At 35.9% G+C, this 21,675-nt stretch overlaps 1 protein-coding gene across 1 annotated transcript in view; it reads right to left on the bottom strand.

Moving 5' to 3' along the window:
• PIK3C2A (phosphatidylinositol-4-phosphate 3-kinase catalytic subunit type 2 alpha) overlaps positions 1 to 17,326 on the bottom strand; it is a 164,960-nt gene extending 147,634 nt beyond the window's left edge. Inside the window, 1 exon segment of the mRNA XM_037839322.1 lies at positions 17,233 to 17,326. The gene's annotated coding sequence lies outside the window, so the exon portion shown is untranslated.
• Between the last annotated feature and the right edge of the window lie 4,349 nt (positions 17,327 to 21,675).

The raw sequence follows: 21,675 nt of genomic DNA, 5'->3' as shown, positions 1-21,675 counted from the left end.
GGATATGAGGGCTAAACGTTGTTAAGATGGCAATCCTACAGAAACTGATCTACAGAGTCAATGCAATTCCAATCAAAATTCAACACCTTACTTTGCAGACTTGGAAAAGCTAGTTATCAAATTTATTTGAAAGGAAAAGATGCCTCGAATTGCTAAAAACATTTCTATAAAAGAAAAACAAAGGGGAGGATTCACACTTCCTGACTTTGAAGCTTACTGTAAAGCCACAGTAGTCAAAACGGCCTAGTACTGGCAACAAGATAGACATACTGATCAGTGGAATTGAATTGAGAATTTGGAAATAGAACCCCAGATTGACGGTCAACTCTCATTTGATAAGGCCCCAAAGCCACTGAACTGGAACATAACAGTCTCTTCAACAAATGGGGCTGGGAGAACTGGATATCCATATCCAAAAGAATGAAAGAGGACCCCTGCCTCACAACCTATACAAAAATTAACTCACAAGTGAATCAAAGACCTCAGTATAAGAGACAATACCTTAAAATTCCTAGAAGATAATGTAGGGAAACATCTTCAAGACCTAGTATTAGGAGGTCGCTTCTTAGACCTCACACCCAAAGCATTAGCAACAAAAGAAAAAACAGATAAATGGGAACTCCTCAAAATCAAAAGCTTCTGTACTTCAAAGGAACTTGTCAAAAAGGTGAAGAGGCAGCCAACTCAATGGGAAAAAATTTTTGGAAAGTATGTATCTGATAAGAGACTGGTATCTTATATATATAAAGAAATCCTACAACTCAATGACAATAATACAAACAGCCCAATTATAAAATGGGCAAAAGATATGAAAAGGAAATATAAATGACTAAAACACACATGTAAAAAATGTTCGTCTCACTAGCTAATCAAGACCACAATGAGATATCATCTCACACCAATAAGAATGGCTCCCATTAAACAAACAGGAAACTACAAATGCTGGAAAGATGTGGAGAAATTGGAACTCTTATTCATTGCTGGTGGGACTCGATAATGGTACAGCCACTCTGGAAGACAGTTGGGTGGTTCCTCAGAAAACCAGATATTGAGTTACCCTGCAACCCAGCAATTTCACTTCTCAGTATATATCCTGAAGATATGAAAGCAGAGACACAAACAGATACTTGCACACCAATGTTCACAGCAGCATTGTTCACAATTGCCAAGAGATGGAAACAATCCAAACGTTCTTCAACAGATGAGTGGATAAACAAAATGTGGTATATACACATGATGGAATACTATGCAGCAGTAAGGAGAAACAAGGTCATGAAACATGACAACATGGATGAACCCTGAAGACATAATGCTGAGTGAAATAACCCAGACACAAAAGGAGAGATATTGTATGTTACCACTAATGTGAGCTCTGTGAGAAAATGTAAAATGTCTTATAATGTAGAATATAGGGAACCTAGGGACAGACAGAAGCCAATGAAAGGGAAACAATAATCTAATATGTACAGATATGATAATGAGTGTAATCTTAATGGTAAGGGAATGCTCACTTGTGACCATGGTTAGTTAACAGGATTATAAGTATCAGTGATGCATTAAAGGTGAACATGTTTGTAAATCGTTGTTTAATGACATGTAACCCACAGAGTAGAACCAAAAACCTAAATAAGTGTTGGCATGATAATAAGGTATGACACTATTGCAGACAGCTAACAACATAGTGGCATGAAAAAGCCACCCATTACATATTAAAGACTATATTTAATAGGAATGTCTGACCAACTCTACACTAATACTACAGATGAATAATTAGCAGCTGATAAGAGCTCTGGATGTACTGTGTTATGATAATTGTTTCAAGTTGAAAGTGATGATGATTGTACAACTAAGTGAAGATAATGTAAGAAACTGTTCCTCTTGGGATAGAATATATGTTAAGTGAAGTTAGGAACCCACTACTTAATAATTCAAGCCCTTGTCTTGAGGTTTTGCTCTTGTGAAATTTAGGGTTATAGATGGGAGGCTGAGCCCTCCTGTAATTGTGCCTAAGAGGCACCTCCAGGGAACTTCTTTTGTTGCTCAGATGTGGCCTTTCTCTCTTTAAGCCCAACCTGGCAAATAAATTCATTAACCTCTCCCACCCACCCGGAGGGACATGACTCCCAGGGGAATGACTCTCCCTGACAACATAGGACATGTTTTGCAGAAATGAGCCTGGTCCTGGCAGCGAGGGATTGAAAATGCCTTACTTGACCGAAAGGGGGAAAAAAGAAAGGCAACAAGTTGAGGTCACAGTGGCTAAGAGATCCCAAATAGAGCTGAGACGTTATCCTGGAGGTTTCTCTTATGCAAGCTCCAGCAAGACATCCCAAATGTCCACAGTATGCCATGACCTTATCAAAGGTAGTCCCCAAATACCTAGGTCCCTAACTGAGATTCTATAAAAGATTCACTCACTAAGTTTTATCTTTCAGAAACTTAAATCCACCAGAGTGTTCCTATACCAGCAAGTCCTAAAACCCAGAAACAACAGCCTCTTTAAGATCAACAATCAGATGCAGCCCCCTTCCCCATACTGTCAACACCCCCTTTAATATGAACAAGTTAGGGTGCTTACTGCCTAGACACCTCTGAAGATGGAGAAAGATACTAAGTGAGAGGAAAGGGTAGCAACAAAGAAGATAAGATTTAACAAAGGTCTATGAATACTGAAACCTTATATAATTATATATATATATATTTTTGGATGCTGGGGTGTTGGAATGGCTGGAAGGAGGTAAATGACATGGTGGAACTGTAGCCTATAGCATCCTTTGAGATTTGCTCTTCAGCTGCTAATTGAATTGTGCCTTGAAGTCCTTCACTTTTCCATATATACTGTCTATTGCATAAGGAAGGGGCTGAGACTGTGGAACTGTAATCCATAACAATTTTTGAAATTACCTATATATCTGCTTGTTGAGCTGTACATTGAGAGTTGACACCTTGTTGTATGTATGTTATATTTTACAATATATATATATTTTACATATATATAATATATAATATATATATATTTTACAATATATATATATTTTACAGTTGTGGAACTGTGACCCATGACATTCTTTGAAATTTGCTAACTACTTGTGAAATTGTACTTTTAAAGTTATCACTGTTATGTATATATGTTAAAGTTCACAATTAAAAAAAAAAAAAAAGATTGTGGTGGTTTGAAACTGTATGTACTCCAGAAATTCATGCTCTTAAAGCTAATCCGTTCCTGTGAGTGTAAATCTATTGTAAGTAAGACCTTTCGATGAGGTTACTTCAGTTAAGGTGTGGCCCTGGGTGGGTCTTAATTCTCTTACCGGAGTCCTTTGTAAGAGAATGTAATTTAGACAGAGAGAAAGCCATAGAAGCAAGAAGGTGAAATCAACAAAACCTGGAAGAGAAGATAGAGATCAGCAGATGCCACTATATGCCTTGCCATGTGGCAGAGGATAGCCTGCAGCCAATCGTCACTAAAAGGCGGCATTTTGCAGAAGTTTCAGCATTTTACTTAATATATTCATATTTTGCTTTAATTGTGAGAAAATTTGTTCTCACAATTGAGATTAAATCAAAATCAACTGAGATTACTTTAAAATCGTAATATGTTGGGAAAGATTATGTTTGGAAGTAATATTACTTCCCGATTATACTGACATCAATCCCACACTTACTGTATGGGGTTTGGAGCTGTATGTACCCTAGAAAAATATGTACTTAAACTTAATCCATTCCTGTGGGTGTGAACCCACTGTAAGTAGGACTTTTTAATGAGGTTTCTTCAGTCAGGGTGTGGCCCACTTCAATCAGGATGGGTCTTAATACTATTACTGGAGTCCTTTATAAGTAGAATGAAATTCAGATAGAAAGACAGTCACAGAAAGCAAGAAGCTAAAATTCAACACAGCCTGGAAGAAAAAGGAGAGGCCAGGGGAGTCTGCCATGTGCACTGCCATGTGACACAGGAGCCAAGGACCAAGGATCACTTGCAGCCACGACCCAAAACATCAGTCTTTGGGAAGAAACCATCACCTCGATAACACCTTAATTTGGAAATTTTCTTAACCTCCAAAACGTGAGCTAATAAATCCCTATTGTTTAAGTTAACCTATTGCATGAGTACTGCTTGAGCAACCCAGTAAACTAAAACACCTTATCAATCACACAAAAGCTAATTTGTGTTATAGAAATAAGCACTAAAACATGGGGTTTGTATTTCCTAACAAATTGTCTTTAGTCTTACACTCCAAATTGGCAGTAATCCAATTTAATCTTATTTCCCAGAACTTCTCAAATAGTTTTATGTTCCAGTTATCTTAAGTCATATCCTGTTCCTATGAAACAAATTATTTTGCCTCTGAACCATTCTCTTTGCCTGAAATGGCTTCTTCCCAATCTGCCCTCACAACATGCATCAAAAATCTCATTTTTAAGGCCCAATTGAATGCCATTTCATCTACAATGGCTTTCATGATTATTAAGTATGAAGCAATTCTTCTCTCCTACTGCTTCTAGGTATGTAGTCTTACAACCAAACACCATATCATTACATCCTATTTTATATTTGTACTAATATGTTCTTGAGGACAAGAATCAAGAAAGTTTTGTTCAACTTTATCTTTTTAGAACTTTATATCCAGTCAGAAGGCACTCAACCATTGGTTTAATTTGTTGAAAGTTTTGTTTTCTCTAGAAACCAGTTCACTGACATAAAGCCCATGAAACAGTCATAGCTATCACAAAATATTTAAATACAGGATACTCCAGAATAAAGAAAAGAACAAAAATAAAAAAGAATACCCAAAACTTCCCATTCCCCTTATCTCCCCCTACCATAAATATATGTATTTTTATGTCTTCAGGTCATATATATTTATGTCCTTATTTTATTAGTCATCTGCCCATACGCTGGATAAAAGGAGTGTCAGTCACAAGATTTTCACAATCACACAGTCACAGGATAAAAGCTATATTGTTATAAAACCATCAAGAATCAAGTCCTGTGGATTCCAGTTCAACAGATTCAGATATTTCCTTCTAGCTACTCTAATACATTAGAAACTAAAACTTTGTTTCATTTCTTTTCACCCTTTTGGTCAAGAAGGCATTCTCAATCCCATGATGCCAGGACCAGGATCATCCCTGGGAGTCATGTCCCACATAGGAGGGAGGGTAGTGAGCTTATTTGTAGGTTGGCTGAGAGAGAGAGGCTACCTCTGAGCAACAAAAGTGATTTTCTAGGGGTGACTCTTAGGCATAATTATAAGTAGGCGTAGCTTCTCCTTTGCAGGAATAAGACTCACAAGGGAAAACCCCAAGATCGAGGGCTTGGCCTATTAAATTGGGAGTTCCTACAGCTTCTGAGAGTATCAGGAATTCCCCAGATGGGGAAGTTTAATATTTCCATATTTTTCCCCAGTTCCTCAAGGGTACTTTGCAAATACATTTTTACTTTCTGCCCAAATACTCTGGGAGGTATTGGGGTATTACATTATCTTGTACAGAATAACAAGATCTCATTCCCTATTCTAGGTTCCATGTAATTATGTTGTAAAACAGATTTTGAATGCCCTTAATGGCATTTTTGGATCTTTTTCTTTTTTTAATCAAGAAAGTTGTATTTTTGCAGTCTCATGAATTATGTTTTTTTCCTTCAAGCGGTTTATGAGTTTCAACTGACAGTGACAGAAATAGATTATAACTAATTATCTGGTCATTTATCAAGGTAATATCAAACATTGAAAAGTTAATGTCAAATGTTCTGTCCACCAGAGGGTAAAAAAAAAAAAAAAAAAAGGGCTAGGGCTACCAAACATTTCATCTTATACATTACTAACTAATGTTATGAAGTATTTTTTGTTTGTTAGTTTACTTTCCTCTACTCTTTCTAGAACAAAAAAATGTACTTTAAAAAAATGTTTTATACCTATTGCTTCAACCCATGCCCTCCCAAACTCCATACAAACAATCTATGCATCAAATCATTTCTTTTCTCCATTGATTTTTTTAATACATTTTTCATTGTGAAATTTAACATATATACAGATCAGTAATAACCTTCAAAGTAGAATTCAACAAGTAGTCAGAGAGCAAATCTCAAAGAATGCCACAGGTTACAGTTCCACTACCCCAGCCATTTCCTCACTGTGATGTATAACACATATACAGAAAGGTGAAAACCCTCAAAGCATGATCCAACAAGTGGCGATATAGACAATTTCAAAAAATGTCATGGGCTACTTTTCCACAGTTTCAGTTACTTCCTTATTGTGAAGTACAAGACATATACAGAATGGTAATAACTTTCAAAGCACAACTCAACAAGCAGCTACAGAGCAAATTACAAAAAAAGTCATGGGTCACAGATCCACCACCTCAGTCACTTCCCACTAGCTATTCCAATACCCCAGCACCAAAAAACTATTTATTTATTTATTTATTTATTTATTCATTCATTCATTCATTCATTTATTTAAAGATTCAGTATTCATAATCCTTTGTTAAATCCTCTCTTGTCTGTTGCCACCCCTTCCTCTTGTTTAATCACTTTCTCAGTCTACGAGGTGACCACCCAAACTTGTTCATATTGAAAAGGGGTGTCGACATTATGGGGAAGGGGCCTTTGTCAGGCTGACGTTCTTAAACAGTCTGTTGCCTCTGGGTTTTAGGACTTGACTGACATAGGAAAACTCTGGTAGATTTAAGTTTCTGAAAAATATACTTAGTGAGTGAAACTTTTACAGAATCACAGATAGGGACCTAGGTATTTCAGGACTACTATTGGTTAGGGCTTGACATACTGGGCCATTTGGGATATCTAGCTGGAGCTTGCATAAGAGTAACCTCCAGGAAAGCCTCTCGACTCTTACTTGAAATCTCTAAGCCACTGTAACCTTATTTTGTTACCTTTCTTTTCCCCATTCTGGTCAAAACGGCATTTTCAATCCCTCCATTGATTTTACACAAGATTTTTCTTATGTGGCACTTGAGGCTTTCTATTTTGCATTACAGTTACACACACAAACATCTTGTCTCTCCCTTCTAGATTAAGTTCCCTAAGGGTAGAGTCTAAGAATGACTCATATCTGCAATCCTCACATTGTATACCCTCAAACATTTTTTATGAATGAATGAAACATGACAATAAGAAAAATTTTCTAATTACATTATCCAATATACAGAACAAAGAAAGAAGAGATTTGTAGGGGAAGATATTGAGTTCTCTAGTAAATATGTTGTTTCGAAATCCATGTACGTTTACATCGTCATCTAACATGTTGCATTCTAAAGGTGTTCTGTTCTAGAAATTAGAGCTAGAGACAAAGGGCAACAGAGAAGTTTCATGAAAAGATGTAGTCAATTATTTAAAATGAAGCAAAAGTGCTAAACAGTGAATATGGTCACTGGAGTGGCAATCAGTATTAATGTTACCAGAAACAAGTTTTTACAACGTGGTAGGAACAAGAAAGTATGCCTAGAGAGATTAGGGAGGCAGTTAGTGTAATTTAAGGAATAATATCTCTTCCCTCCAAGTTAAAAAGAAGGGAAATCTGAGGTGGGCAAGTTCACACAGAAGATGGCCTTGACCATAAGGAAAACCGTGTGTGTGAGAGGGGTAGGTATATGGGAACTCTATATCTTCTGCATGATTTTTCTGTAAACCTTATCTAATAAAAAATTTAATTTAATTTTTAAAAAAGCATAACAATGCCCATGCCCAACCAAAACACAATAAAAAGACAGGAAGGTGGTCTACTAGAGCAGACAGGGCAGGATTTAGGAGTTTAAGGAGAGAGGTGAAAATCTGAAATAATTCACAAAAAATAATCAGTATATATTCTGTAAAGCAGTTATAAGATATGGAAAAGATTTATGCCTACACAAATCCAAAGTTCATACCATATTATCCATAAATCAGAATGGAACACAACACCGAGTTTTCAATAAATGTACTTTAAGCATTACTATTCACAACAAAGTTGGCTACTTCTTTATTCAGATGATTTTTTTACTTAAGAAAGAAACTTAAATCAGGTATTCAAATAGTATACTACGTTCAACCAGGCAATGAAAATCATGTTTTGTTTAATGTTCCTTATTCTTTAAAATTAATAATGGACATTCTGCCAGTGGGAATATAAATGCTTATAATGTTAATATAATTAACTTTTTAAAAGAGTTAATATTCATAACTTTGCAAAACTACTTCAGTGAAAATAATGAAAACATTTGCTTCATTACTAAAATCTGTGAAATCTGCTCAAAGTAGCTAAGTTATAAGCTAGTAGTCTAATTTAAACTTAAATTGCCAGAAACACAGTTTTGATTACTATTCCTTTTCCTGGATTTGATCATAAAAATTTAAACTAAAGTATTCAGATTATTATTAACAAAACAAGACACCAGAAGGAAATAGGACATAAGCTTGCTGAGTGAGAAGAAAAACACCCTTCTGACTTGAGTTTTTTACCACTACGCACAAAATTTTGACAGGAAATGAACACTTAAGTATGGAAATAAATAAATAATAGGCAATCTTATGTATAGACAAAAAAATATGAACTTGACGGAAAAGTTTTTAAACAGAGAGGGAAGAACAGCGTGTGAAAAATCAAGTTTCATGACAATGTATTGTACCACAGACTACCAAAGTCAGTGTATTTATTACTAGTATTCTGTTTACCTCCCCCTTTTAACTTAAAAAAAACCAAACTATTTTCTTGTATACAAAGTGATGAAATCTTAGTATTAGTAAAGGTGCTTAGAAGTTTTCTTTGAATATAAAAATTCTTTCTGTAGCATTCCTAACAAGTACACACCAAACCTTTGAATGAATGCCTCCAATAATTACGTGCTTACAATCAGAGAGGAACTGTTATTAAATGGCTATTTATAAATTCCTTCATCAGTATCTGGCCGTGATACCCTGTCTCCTTGAATTTTCTTCCCTGTTGGTCCTCGTTCTGCTTTTTGGGACAATGCTTCTAAAATTAAGTGTCTCAATTGAATGATGTAGACAATTTCTCAATTCATAGAAAAATATATAAACAAATAGGATATCCTTGATTTTAAGCTTTTCCATAAAATGTATTTTAACTTTCAGCACCTCATACTGCTTGTCTGTAACAGAACCTAGTTCAGGTACCATATAATGTAACACAAACTAATATACATGATATATTTAATATATTTTTAAAATTTTAGTATGTCAATATTTCATCATTTTACAAGAACACCATGACTTTCAGGCATTCTACTCCTGACCTGGCTTGAGAACCTATGTTCAAAGTACAAAACTAAAAAAATAGCTCTACTTCCTCTTTTATATGGCAACTTTCCAAACTTTAAATCTTATTCCTGAAAGTGATCTCAGAATCATCTAGTCCAACCAACTTTATGTCAATGATGAAGCAATCAAATACAGAGAGTGACTTATCTTCAACTAATGTTCTCTTTTCCAGGCAAAATATTTCCAATCCTTTCAACAGTTCAATAAATGACAAAGTGTCTAAATCCAGTCATCGTAGTCTTCTCTTTTCAAGACACTTGTTTACCAGTGGCTCTTCTTAGAAAGTGGTTCTCAAACATAATTATTAAATGAGATCTCAACAGAGCAGAGTATAATGGAATGATTAACAACTGTATACTTCCTCAGTCATGCCGCAGCTAGACTCTTAAGACTTGGCAGGTAGCCTAAGCCACCTCAATTCAGACAGTGTATTTTTAGTAAAGCTATTGATGTAATATATGCTAGTAATCTAGATCCATTCTCAATCGATCAGCTGACCAAGTCATGTTATTTTTGCTTACTTAGCTTTGATTCATGTCTCATAACCTATCTGCTTACACCTTTGATCTGTCCCCTTATTCTTTATTTCAAGTCTAGGAACACGTTCCAACTGCTAAAACTGATCGTTCTTATAAGCCTGGTTGGTTAATTCTCAAAGTCTGAGCAACTAACAGCTCTGTGCAACTCCAGTATGACCTCATTACCCTGATTTTGCTATAACTTCTTCCTATCTTCAGGAAACTACCTATCTTCAATATTCCTGTAAGACTTTGTTAAGACTCCCCCAAGTAAAGAAAATATCAAGATGGTACTAATATGGGAATGTATAACACTGTGAACTTTGTGGTGGATAATGACTGTGATTAACACAAATATAAACAGGTTCTTTCATGAACCAGAACAAATGTACAATACTTTTACAAGCAGGTAATAATAGAGTGGTATATGGGGGAAAAAAATGTACCTATTGCAAACTATGGACTATAGTTAACAGGAATATTTTAATATTCTTTCATCAACAGTAACAAATATACCACACCAATACTAAGGGTCAACAATGGGGGAGGGGGTGGATAAGAGGTATGGGATGTTTTGGGTTTCCTTTTGTATTTTTATAAAATGCCAATATTTTCTGAATGGCTATAAGGAGACACGTCAATATCTTCAGAATACATTTCTATCAGAAAGCAGAGGAATTACTTTCATTTAAATTTCAAATGACTCAGAGACCATGAATACTTCACATATTACCTTTGCATCTTTCATGCCAATTTCTCCCTCAAACTATGTTCTTGGTTTTGTTTGTGTGTGTATTGTGTATAAGAAAAAAAAAAAAGATGGTACTATGATAAATATCAAAAACAAGCAGGGAAAGAAGTATGCAGGTATAAAATGAAAGGTGTGCACACAGATATCACACCTCTGCCCCAATCAAAGGGAAGACTGAAGAACATACAAGTTGAACTAGAAGTGACCAGTCTACACCAAAGAGTGCAGGTGGAAAAGGAAGTAGTGTTTTGTGGCAAAAGCATTAGCAATCTATGTTAAAGATTGTTCCCAGGGTACTCTGCCTATTTTTTTTTTCTGGGTAAACATTATTTTTTTTAATTAAGATTGTTCACAAACTATACAATTATCCAAAGATCCAAAGTGTACAATCAATTGCCCACGGTACCATCATATATCTGTGCATCCATCACCACAATTAATATTCTTTTCAAGTTTCAGAACATTTTCATTGTTCCAGAAAAGACATAAAGACAAAAAAAGGAAATTCAAATTCTTCCATACCCCTAACCACCCTCCCTCCATTATTGATTCATAGTATTGGTATAATACATTCGTTACCGTTGATGAAAGAATGTTAAAATACTACTAACTGTAGTGTATAGTTTGCAATAGGTATATTTTCTTTCCTATATGCCCCTCTATTATTAACTTCTAGTTACAGTGTCATACGTTTGCTCTAATTCATGAGAGAGATTTCTAATATTCGTACAGTTAATCACGGACATTGTCCACCACAAGATTCACTGTTTTATACATTCCCATCTTTTAACCTCCAACTTTCTTTCTGGTGACATACGTGACTCTGAGCTAACCCTTTCCACCGCATTCACAGACCATTCTCTGTTAGTCATTCTCACAATGTGCTACCATCACCTCTGTCCACTTCCAAACGTTTAAGTTCACCCTTGTTGAACATTCTGCTCATAATAAGCAACCGCTCCCCATTCTTTAGCTCCATTCTATATAGTGGTAACATATTTCATGTCTATGAGTGTACATATTATAATTAGTTCATATTGGTGAGACCCTGCAATACTGTCCTTATGTGTTTGTCTTATTTCACTCAATGTAAGTGCCCTCAAGTTTTCTTCATCAACCCCTTTTTTTAAACACAGTTTTGTCCACACACCATACATTCCCATTCCATCCTAAGTAAACAATCAATGGTTCCCTGTATAGTCACGTATTTATGCATTCACCACCACCACCACTTTCTATAGAAGGCAAAAAGAAGGAGAAAGACTCAAAGAAGGTAGAGAGACAAAAGAAAAAAAAGAGAGAAAAGAAGCAAAAAAAAAAAAAAAAAAAAAAAAAGACAGCTAGGAAAGCAAACAAAAGGAAAGACAGCATTAAACCAAAGTAGAATAAAGAGTTAGACAACATCACCCATGCCAGGAGTCCCAAACCTTCCCCATATGCATTTAGCTTTGGTATATTGCCTTTGTTATATTAAAGGAAGCATAATACAATATTTCCATTAATTATAGTCGTTTGCGTTGATTGTATTTTCCCCCCAATGCCACCCTATTTTTAACACAATGTTGACATTCATTTGTCCTACCTCATGTAAAAACATACTTGTACCTTTTATCACAATCGTTGAGCACCCTAGGTTTCACTGAGTTATACAGTCCCAGTCTTTATCCTTCCTCTTTCCTTCTGGTGTCCCACATGGTCCAAATCTTCCTCTTTTGACCATACTCACAGTCATCTTCGTTCAATGTACTTACATTGCTGTGCTACTATCTCCCAAAATTGTGTTCCAAACCTCTCACTCCTGTCTTTTCCTTTCTGTCTGCAGTGCTTCCTTTAGTGTTTTCTGTAGAGCAGGTATCTTGTTCACAAACTCTGTTATTGTCTGTTTGTCAGAGAATATTTTAAGCTCTCCCTCATATTTGAAGGACAGTTTTGCTGGATATAGGATTCTTGGTTGGTGGTTTTTCTCTTTCAGTATCTTAAATATATCACATCACTTCCTTCTTGCCTCCATGATTTCCTTTGAGAAATCCACACATAGTCTTATCAAGCTTCCTTTGTATGTGATGGATCACTTTTCTCTTGCTGTTTTCAGGATTCTCTCTTCATCTTTGATGTTTGATAATCTGATTATTAAGTGTCTTGGTGTGGGCCTATTCAAATTTATTCTGTTTGGGGTACGCTGCGCTTCTTAGATCCATAATTTTATATCTTTCATAAAAGATGGGAAATTTTCACTGATTATATCCTCTGTTATTGCTTCTGCCCCTTTTCCCTTCTCTTCTCCTTCTGGGACACTCATGACATGTACATTCCTTGTTTCATGTTGTCATTCAATTCCTGGAGACGCTGCTCATATTTTTTCCATTCTTATCTTTATCTGTTCTTTGTATGTAGGCTTTCAGGTGTCTTGTTCTCCAGTTCCTGAGTGTTTTCTTCTTCCTCTTGAGATCTGCTGCTGTATGTCTCCCTTGTGTCTTTCATCTCTCATGTTGTGCCTTTCATTTCCATAGATTCTTCCAGTTGGTTTTTCAAACTTTCGATTTCTACCTTATACATGCTCAGTGTTTTCATTATATGCTTCATCTCTTTTGCCATATCTTCCCTAAACTTTTTGACTTGATTTAGCATTAGTTGTTTCAATTCCTGTATCTCAGCTGAAGTGTAAGTTTGTTCCTTTGACTGGGCCATAACTTCGTTTTTCTTAGTGTAGGTTGTAGTTTCTGTTGTCTAGGCATCTGGTTTCCTTGGTTACCCCAATCAGGTTTTCCCAGACCAGAACAGGCTCAGGTTTCAGAAGGGAGGCAATAGTATCAGGTCTCCCTGAGGGTGTGTCTTAGAAAACTGATAGACCCCTTGAGGCCTCAAGCCACTGTGCTTTTCTGCCCAGCAGGTGGTACCCGTCAGCCTGTCACTCCAGATTGGTGTAAGGAGGTGTGGCCCGTGGCTGTTTTCCCCCAGGATCTGGGATCTGGTTCTGAATGGAAGGCAGGTAGTAGAGCTTGGCACCACCTCTTTCCTCTTAGGGAAGATATACCCCCTGAGGAGATATCATTTGCATCTGAATAGTCTCTCTGACTCTGCTATCTCCACCTTTCTCTGGGTCAGAGTGCTGGGAACTGAAAATGGCTGAGGTTTTCTCCACTGGGCCAAAAAAGGGACAGAAAGCCCCCCTTTTGGGCCAGTCCACAGCCACCCTCAGTTTTACCCATTGGCCAGAGACAGCACCTTGTCCTCTGGGCTCCCCCTCCCTCCCAAAGAGGTCCTCTGGCTCTCCAAGGTCAGTAGTCACCAAAAGCCTCTGTCTGCTTTTTGGGGATTCGTAGCTTGTATTGAGCAGTCAACATTTGTTAATTAAAACCTCAGTTGGAGCTGGGCTGAGGTATATTCACTTGTTCAGAGAGTGCTGCTCTCTAGCACACCAAGGCTTTGCAGTTTGGGCTGTCATGGGGGAGGGGCTCTCGGCTCAGGTCCACAGTTTTTACTTAACAGATTTTATGCTATGATCTCTGGCATTCCTCCCAATCCAGGTTGGTGTATGATGTATGGACAGTCATGTTTGTCCCCCAGCAGTTATTCCAGATTATTTATTAGTTGTTCCTGGTTGTTTATTAGTTGTTCCAGGGGGACTAACTAGCCTCTACTCCTCTCTATGCCACCATCTTCTTCTGACTCTCCTCTGCCTATTTTTAAATTTTGCTATTTTTCTTGTCACCATCCCAACTTCACAGGATCCTGAGGTATGCAGAAACTTTAAAGTCATAAAATCAAGAAATCTCAAATGTCAATCCAGGAGTAGCAGATTGGCCACATCAGAAATACTTAGAGAACTTTTGAAACAAAATAAAACAAACAAAAAGCAGGTACCTTTTTCCCCAAATTCCACAATCCTTCCTTACCTGGCACCTCTACCTTCACCCCCCCACCCCGACACAAAATCTTAAAGTAGGCCTAAACTTCCCAAGACATTTGTGACATACAACTAAGTTTGGGAAACCAACTATTTTGACCTATGTTTGAGTATCTCCTGTGACAGGAACTTATTACTTCCAAAACCACATCTATCCTATCTCTGGAGAGTTGTTTTTTGTTTTTTTGTTTTTGCTTTTTTTAAAGAAGGGCTTTTGAGTCCGATGAATTTGAATACCACCTGTGCTACCTGCAAATAATTCTTGCAAATAGTTCTGTGGCCCTCTTCTTAACCTCTAACTTGTTATTATGGAAATTTTCACACACACACAAAAATAGACAAACTATAAAGAACACCCATGTATCCCATCTCCAGCTTCAACAGTTATCAACATACAGCCAATCTTGTTTCATCTATAAACCCCCAACCCCCAGGTCATCACTGGATTTTATTAAAGTTAACCCCAGGCATTATTGTATTTAATTTGTAAATTCTTCAATCTCTAAACTATAAGAGCTCATTTATCTAATTGCAAAACCATCATTATGCCAAAATATTAACAGTAATTCCTTAACTTCTTTACATCTCAATTTCCTCAACTGTAAAACAGGGATGGGTCACTCTGGCCTCTTTGAGGATACTTTGAGCTCCCTAATGACTCAGTAACTATAAAAAAGGAATCAGTTATGAACAGCTACCACACAAGTATGTCTTAGATTCTGAGTCCCAGTCTTAGATCTCTGGATAATAAAAAAACCCTGGCTACCCAAAATCTCAAGTTGTTTAAGATGATAACCCCAGTTCACCTGTTACAGTAATCTCAGTTCACCTGAGATAATTAGTTTCCCTTAGTGTATAAATAACTAGGAAGATTAGAATTCAACACAGAGATAATAAAATAATAAAAGTCATTTATAAAGATTTTTGTGTTACGTTCAAGATAATCTATGTATTGTGGCTACGATATTTAAGAAGTGTGATACAAGAAGCAGAGTTGTCTAAAAGTGAGACCTGAATGCTTTTTCTCTGGGTTGCTGGGACAGTAAGTGTCTCTGCTTCCACCTGCAGAAGGCCTGTGTCCAAGCACAACTCCCCTTTTCTCTCACAGCAGAGACTACAACTTTCCACAGACCCTAAGGTCTCCAGGTCCTGGGCAGATGCCCTTCCCAAATAATTTCTGTAAACAGCTAACATCCCCAAATGCAGAGGGCATGATGACAACTAGTCTTATTATTCTTCCAATGAGAAGTTGCTCTCATGCTTAATTTATAAAAATGGAGACCCACACAGTAGGGGAGGGAGATCTCTTTATTAGAAAACTGACCCAAATGCAAATCCAGCAGTGACCTGGCTCCAGAAGGATGGATCAGGGAGACCAGTTTTGTCATCTTTTGTTTTTAATTGAGGTAAAATTCTCGTAACATAAAATTTACCATTTAACCATTTTAAGTGTACAATCAGTGGCTTTTGGTACATTCTCAATGTTATGCAACCATCACCACTACCTAATGCCAGAACACTTTTATTACACCAAAAAGAAACCCATACCCATGAAGCAGTCACTCCCATTCTCCCATTCTGTCAGACCTTGGCAACCACTAATCTACTTTCTGTCTCTATGGGTACACCAATTCTGGAAATTTCATGTAAATGGCTTTTTGTGTCTGGCTTCTTTCACTTAGCATAATGTTTTCGAGATTCATCCGCATTGTATCATGTGTCAGTACTTTATTACTTTTTATGGCTGAATAATATTGCATTGTATAGATGTATAGATGCCCTGTTTTCCAGTCATCAGTAGACAAGCATTTGGGTTGTTCATACTTCTTGGCTATTATGAATCATGCTGCTATGTGCAACCCAATTTAAAAATGGGCAATGGACTCAGATATTTCTCCAAAGACGATATGCACATGAAAAGATGTTCAACACATCATTATTCATTAGGGAAATGCAAATCAAAAGTACAATGAGGCACCACTTGACATTGACTGGGATGGCTACTATTTAAAAAAAGAAAAAACAAAACAAAATAGAAAATTAAGTATTGGTGAGGATGTGGAGAAATTGAAACACTTATACATTGCTGATGGGAATGTAAAATGGAACAGCTACTATTGATAAAAGTTTAACAGTTCCCCCAAAAAGTTAAACATAGAATTACTAGATGACCCAGCAATTCTACTCTTAGGTATACCAGATAGTAAGACTCCATGAACTCAGAAACTACATTATATAGGCTTTGCTTCATTCTTTGTTTTCATCAATATTTGTATTTAGGGAGAGTCCTTTCAATGACTTTTCTCTCTTCTCTCTGGGGTTACAGTTTCATTCATTCATTTATTCATGGTTAAAACAACAAAAATAATATGCAGCACAATTTCTATAATGGAGTTAAAAACCAAAATTCCTTGTTGGCCCTGAAATATAAAAGAGACAAGAAGAAAAGAAGGGAGCATATACAATGAAGAGACATGGAGAAACAAATAAAAGTATCTTAAATGCTTCTCAGTGGCAGCTAGATCCTTAATAGAGGTTTTTTAAATTTTATAATACTAGAGAAAATATTATTAATATCAAGCAATTTTTCAACTGGCCTAAGCACATTTAATCCTTTGCCGTATGATCTAAGAATCAGAGCATACTTGGGAGCAAAATTAACAAGATTCAAAATAAAAATATTTCTTTTTCCTAATAAATTATGCACACAAATATGAGCTCTGTATTATACTACTAAGCTTTAGAAGTTAGTAGGAAAAAAAAAAAAAGACCATACCTGAGATACTTGGCCCTGGACTTTTGTAAGCTGAGTTGTTCGAGTATTTAAAGACTGGCTTCTAGTTACAGTTGCCCCAGAAAGGGATTTTCCATTTACTTTTCTTTCGAGGTGACAACTTGCTAGTGATCTCTCTTCAAGAAGAACAGCATCCCAAGGATCCTCTGCTAACAAACCTGGAACATTTTTCTTTTCTTCATGATCCAACACATCCACATTGTCCACCTTAGGTTTACTTAGAGGATCCAAGTCTAACCAGTCAAATTTACTGATATCTTCAGACTTTGGAGATACCTGTAGGTTGTTGACTGTAACTTTTGAATTTATCTCCAAATCAGTCCTTGCTTTTCCATTTTTTAAAAATTCTGATGTACTGGCTATTTTATCAATAGTTTTGCCATGTCAGGACTGACTACTGGATGATATATAGGTAAGCTTCCTTGCGGATAAAACGGTGTGGCAGGAGTCAAAGGATATGAAAAATATGGACACTGTCCTGGAAGACTTAAATATATAGGTTCTGTAGATGGAAAAGTGGGCATTCTTGGATGAAGCCATTCTGGAATGCAGCCTGTTTACTATAATTTGAGGGATAAATAGAAGGTAAAGTATAAGTAGAAGGTCCAGATAATCCAGGTGGCCACTGTCCTCCCTGAATCGTAGGTCTAACACAGAACTGTGCGGAAAATGAAGGGCTCAGAACAGGAGTAACTGGCAATACAGGCATTTTTCTAGTCTCAAAACTGTCTTCTAGCAATAGTTCTCAAGTTCAGCTTGGGTAAGCTTTTCAACATCAATGTCTACTGCTGTTTTTTGAGAATCTGATTCAGGAAACACCATGAGATCATAATCCTGTTTGTTATGAACTTGTGCTTTTTGTCTGGTGCTGCTTAACAACTCAAATCCTCTCTGATTATCTGTCACTCGTCTATCTTTTTGAAGTTTTGCTAAAGCCTCCGCTTCCATCTGTAACGCTTCTTCTTTGTCCACATCTTTTGTTCCTGCTGGTTCCATATGTGAAGATGAACATTGCTTAAATCCGTTGTTGCTGGATATCTGTGCCATGTCCACTTACACGATCAAATCTGTCTTCTCCTAATCTTTTTTTCTTATAGCTTCCAAATAGTAAAACCTATACATAAAAATAAACATAATACTCAATTAGATTATGTAAACATAATAGATTCATTTGCAACTGGCCTCATTTGATTAAAAATTTGGAACCATTTGCACAAATACACTTCAAAAAATAAAATAAAATGAACAGCTGAGATAAAATTGAGTGAAGAAAAACATTTAAAATACCTTATACACTTTAGGTTTAGACAAACACGAATTTATCCCATTCCCCTGACCTAAGAGGAAAGCTGGCACAGTAAATGAACTCAAGTTTCGCTTTAGCTGTCCCAATGGCTGCATTAACCAGTGATACTTCCTCTTGGCAGAATTCTTAGAATGAAATGATTTAAGTGCTAGTCACATATTTTCAAGAGTTCAGATAGGAATTTACAGTCATGCAAATAGTAAGTCAAAAATGGTTTTGATATTTTGATATTTGTTAAATTGCTCAAAAGCCAATTAGCACTCTGGAGGGCATTCTTATGCACTATATAGATATCCCTTTTTAGTTTTAGTGTATTGAAATACCTAGAAGTAATACCTGAAACTATCAAACTGCAACCCAGTAGTAGTGATTCTTGAAGACCATTGTATAACCATGTAGCTTACATGGGGTGACAGTGTGATTGTGAAAACCCTGTGGCTCACAATGCCTTTTATCCAATGTATGAATGGATAAGTAGAAAAATAAGGACAAAAACTAAATGAAAAATAGGGTGGGATGGGGGGGATGATTTGGGTGTTCTTTTTCTTTTCTTTTTTTTCTTATTTTTATTCTTTCTGGTGTAAGGAAAATGTTCAAAATTGATTGGGGTGATAAATGCACAACTCTATGATGGTACTGTGAACGGATGATTGTATACCATGGATGACTGTATGGTATGTGAATATATCTCATAAAACTGAATTTTTTTTAAAAAAGCCAATTAGCAATAAAAACATTTAATACTAATCAGGAAAACCCAAGCATTTCTGCTTTATTGTAAATTCATGTGAAAAAGTGATTAAGGGATTATACTACTCTAGAAATATTAAAAATGTACAAAGTAACAGAGATTAGAATAACACAACAAAAATCCTAAGGCTATACTCTATTCAAAGGTTAAATTATGGCCAAATTCATCAAGCAGTTTTGATCATACTACTATTCTGACTGGCAGCAGTTAAATCAATAGTTATAATACCCAAATTTCTCTTTTTAAGCTTCTAGACTATTTTTATTCATAGGAAAGGCTACACGATAGTTTATTTTTAAACCTTCTCATAGATTAGTTCATAAAAATTTACACTCCTCTATTTAAGACAAGCATTCAAGTCACACCAAGAAGCAATACATGGCCAATTAAAGTCTTAATTATCTACTGTGTAATAGAGGGCACCATTCCTGCTTCTAATTAGTATGATATAGGGGGTTTAAATGTGGGTTCTGGAGTCACATTGCCTTGGTTTAAAGCGAAATTTTTTCCATGCCTTAGTTTCCTAACTTTTAAAAAGTATCTATCTATTAAGTTTTACTATAAGAATTAAATGAAATAATGCAATGAAAAGTACTTATCATTGACCTAGATCATAAACATTCAGTGTTATCTATTAGTAATCTAATCTAGTTTGAGATACATCAAGTTTGAATGCCTAGAAAGCAAGAGTGATACTGTTTACATCCCATGGTCCTTTCTAGCATGCTGCTTGCCTACAGTATATGCTCAATAAATATATGATGAAAGGAGGTCGAGAAAGACCCAAAGTAAATCTAAATTAATATAATAAACCTGAAAAATCCTAAGTGCTGAGAAATAAATACTAAATGAAAAAGTTATTAGTGATGAGAACATGAAGAGGGATTTAAGACCATCTTGTGGGGTGTTGCTTTCCAATTCTTTTATACAACTAAGTTGAATTTCTGAAACACTTCACTGAAAAGCTGTTCTAGAATTTTCTCTCCTGTGGTAGACAGCAAAACAAATGGCATAACATACACTTTAGATTTCACTGTATGCAAACTTTATATCAAATAAAAACACTATGGAGAGGATGTGGAGAAATAGGAACATTCATTCATTGCTGGTGGCAATGTAAAATGGTGCAAATGCTGTGGAACACAGTTTGGCAGTTCCTCAAAAAGCTAAGAATAGAATTACCCTATGATCTGGCAATCCCTCTACTAGGTATATACCCAAAAGAACTGAAAGCAGGACTCAATCAGATATTTGCACATTGATGTTCACAATGGCATTATTCACAATTGCCAAAAGATGGAAGCAACCAAGTGTCCATCGATCAATGAATGGATAAACAAAATGTGGTATGTATATATAATGGAATATTATTCTTCCATAAAAAGGGATGAAGTTCTGATGCATACTGCAACATGAACAAACCTTGAAGACATCATGTTTCATGAAAAAAAGCCAGACACAGAAAGACACATATTGCATGATTTCTCTTGTATGTAATACTTAGAATAAGCAAACTCATAGAGTACGAGTCTAGAAAAGAGGTTACCAGCAGATGGGTTAGGATAGAGAATGGGGAGTTAATGCTTAATTTATACAGAATCTCTATTTGGATTGATTGTAAGTTTTGGAAATGGATGGTGGTGAAGGTAGCACATTGTGAGTGTAATTAACAGCACTGAATTATATATGTGAATGTGGTTAAAAGGGAAATTTTAGGTCCTACATGTTGCTTAGAATAAAAATGAAAAGATAAAACATTGGACTGTACAACACAGAGAACCTTACTGTAAATGATGGACTACAGTTAATAGTCCAATTGTAAAAATGTTCTTTCATGAATTATAACAAATGTACCACACTAAGGCAAGGCGTTAATAATAGGGTGTATATTGGGGAAAAAACATCCTAATGTGGTGTTTTTATACCTATGGACTACAGTTAATATTACAGTTATAATACTACTCCTTTGTCAATTGTAACAAAGGTACAACACTAAGGCAAAGTGTTAATAATGGGTTGGAGGGTGTATAGGAACCCTGTATTTTTTACATGATTTTCCCATAAACCTACAACTTCTCTAATTAAAAAAAATTTTTTAAACACACATACAAGCATAGACTAGTAATTCTTAAGTATTTCTTTCCAAATAAATAAATCTAAAATTTATTTTCTTTCTAAAAGAAAAAGAAAAATGCTAAACAAATACTGAACTCTTGTTGAATATACACAAAGTACACAGAGGGAAGTACTAAGTTTGGAATTTATTTCAGAATGTATATAAAAAAAAAAGATGAACTGATGGACAGGTAGAGGGATGATAGATAATATGTGAAAAGGCAAGTATAGGAAAATGTTAATAGTAGAATCT

This window comes from Choloepus didactylus, chromosome 6, assembly GCF_015220235.1.
Source record: "Choloepus didactylus isolate mChoDid1 chromosome 6, mChoDid1.pri, whole genome shotgun sequence".
Classification (NCBI taxonomy): domain Eukaryota; kingdom Metazoa; phylum Chordata; class Mammalia; order Pilosa; family Megalonychidae; genus Choloepus; species Choloepus didactylus.
This window is presented reverse-complemented; position numbering and strand designations above follow the sequence as displayed.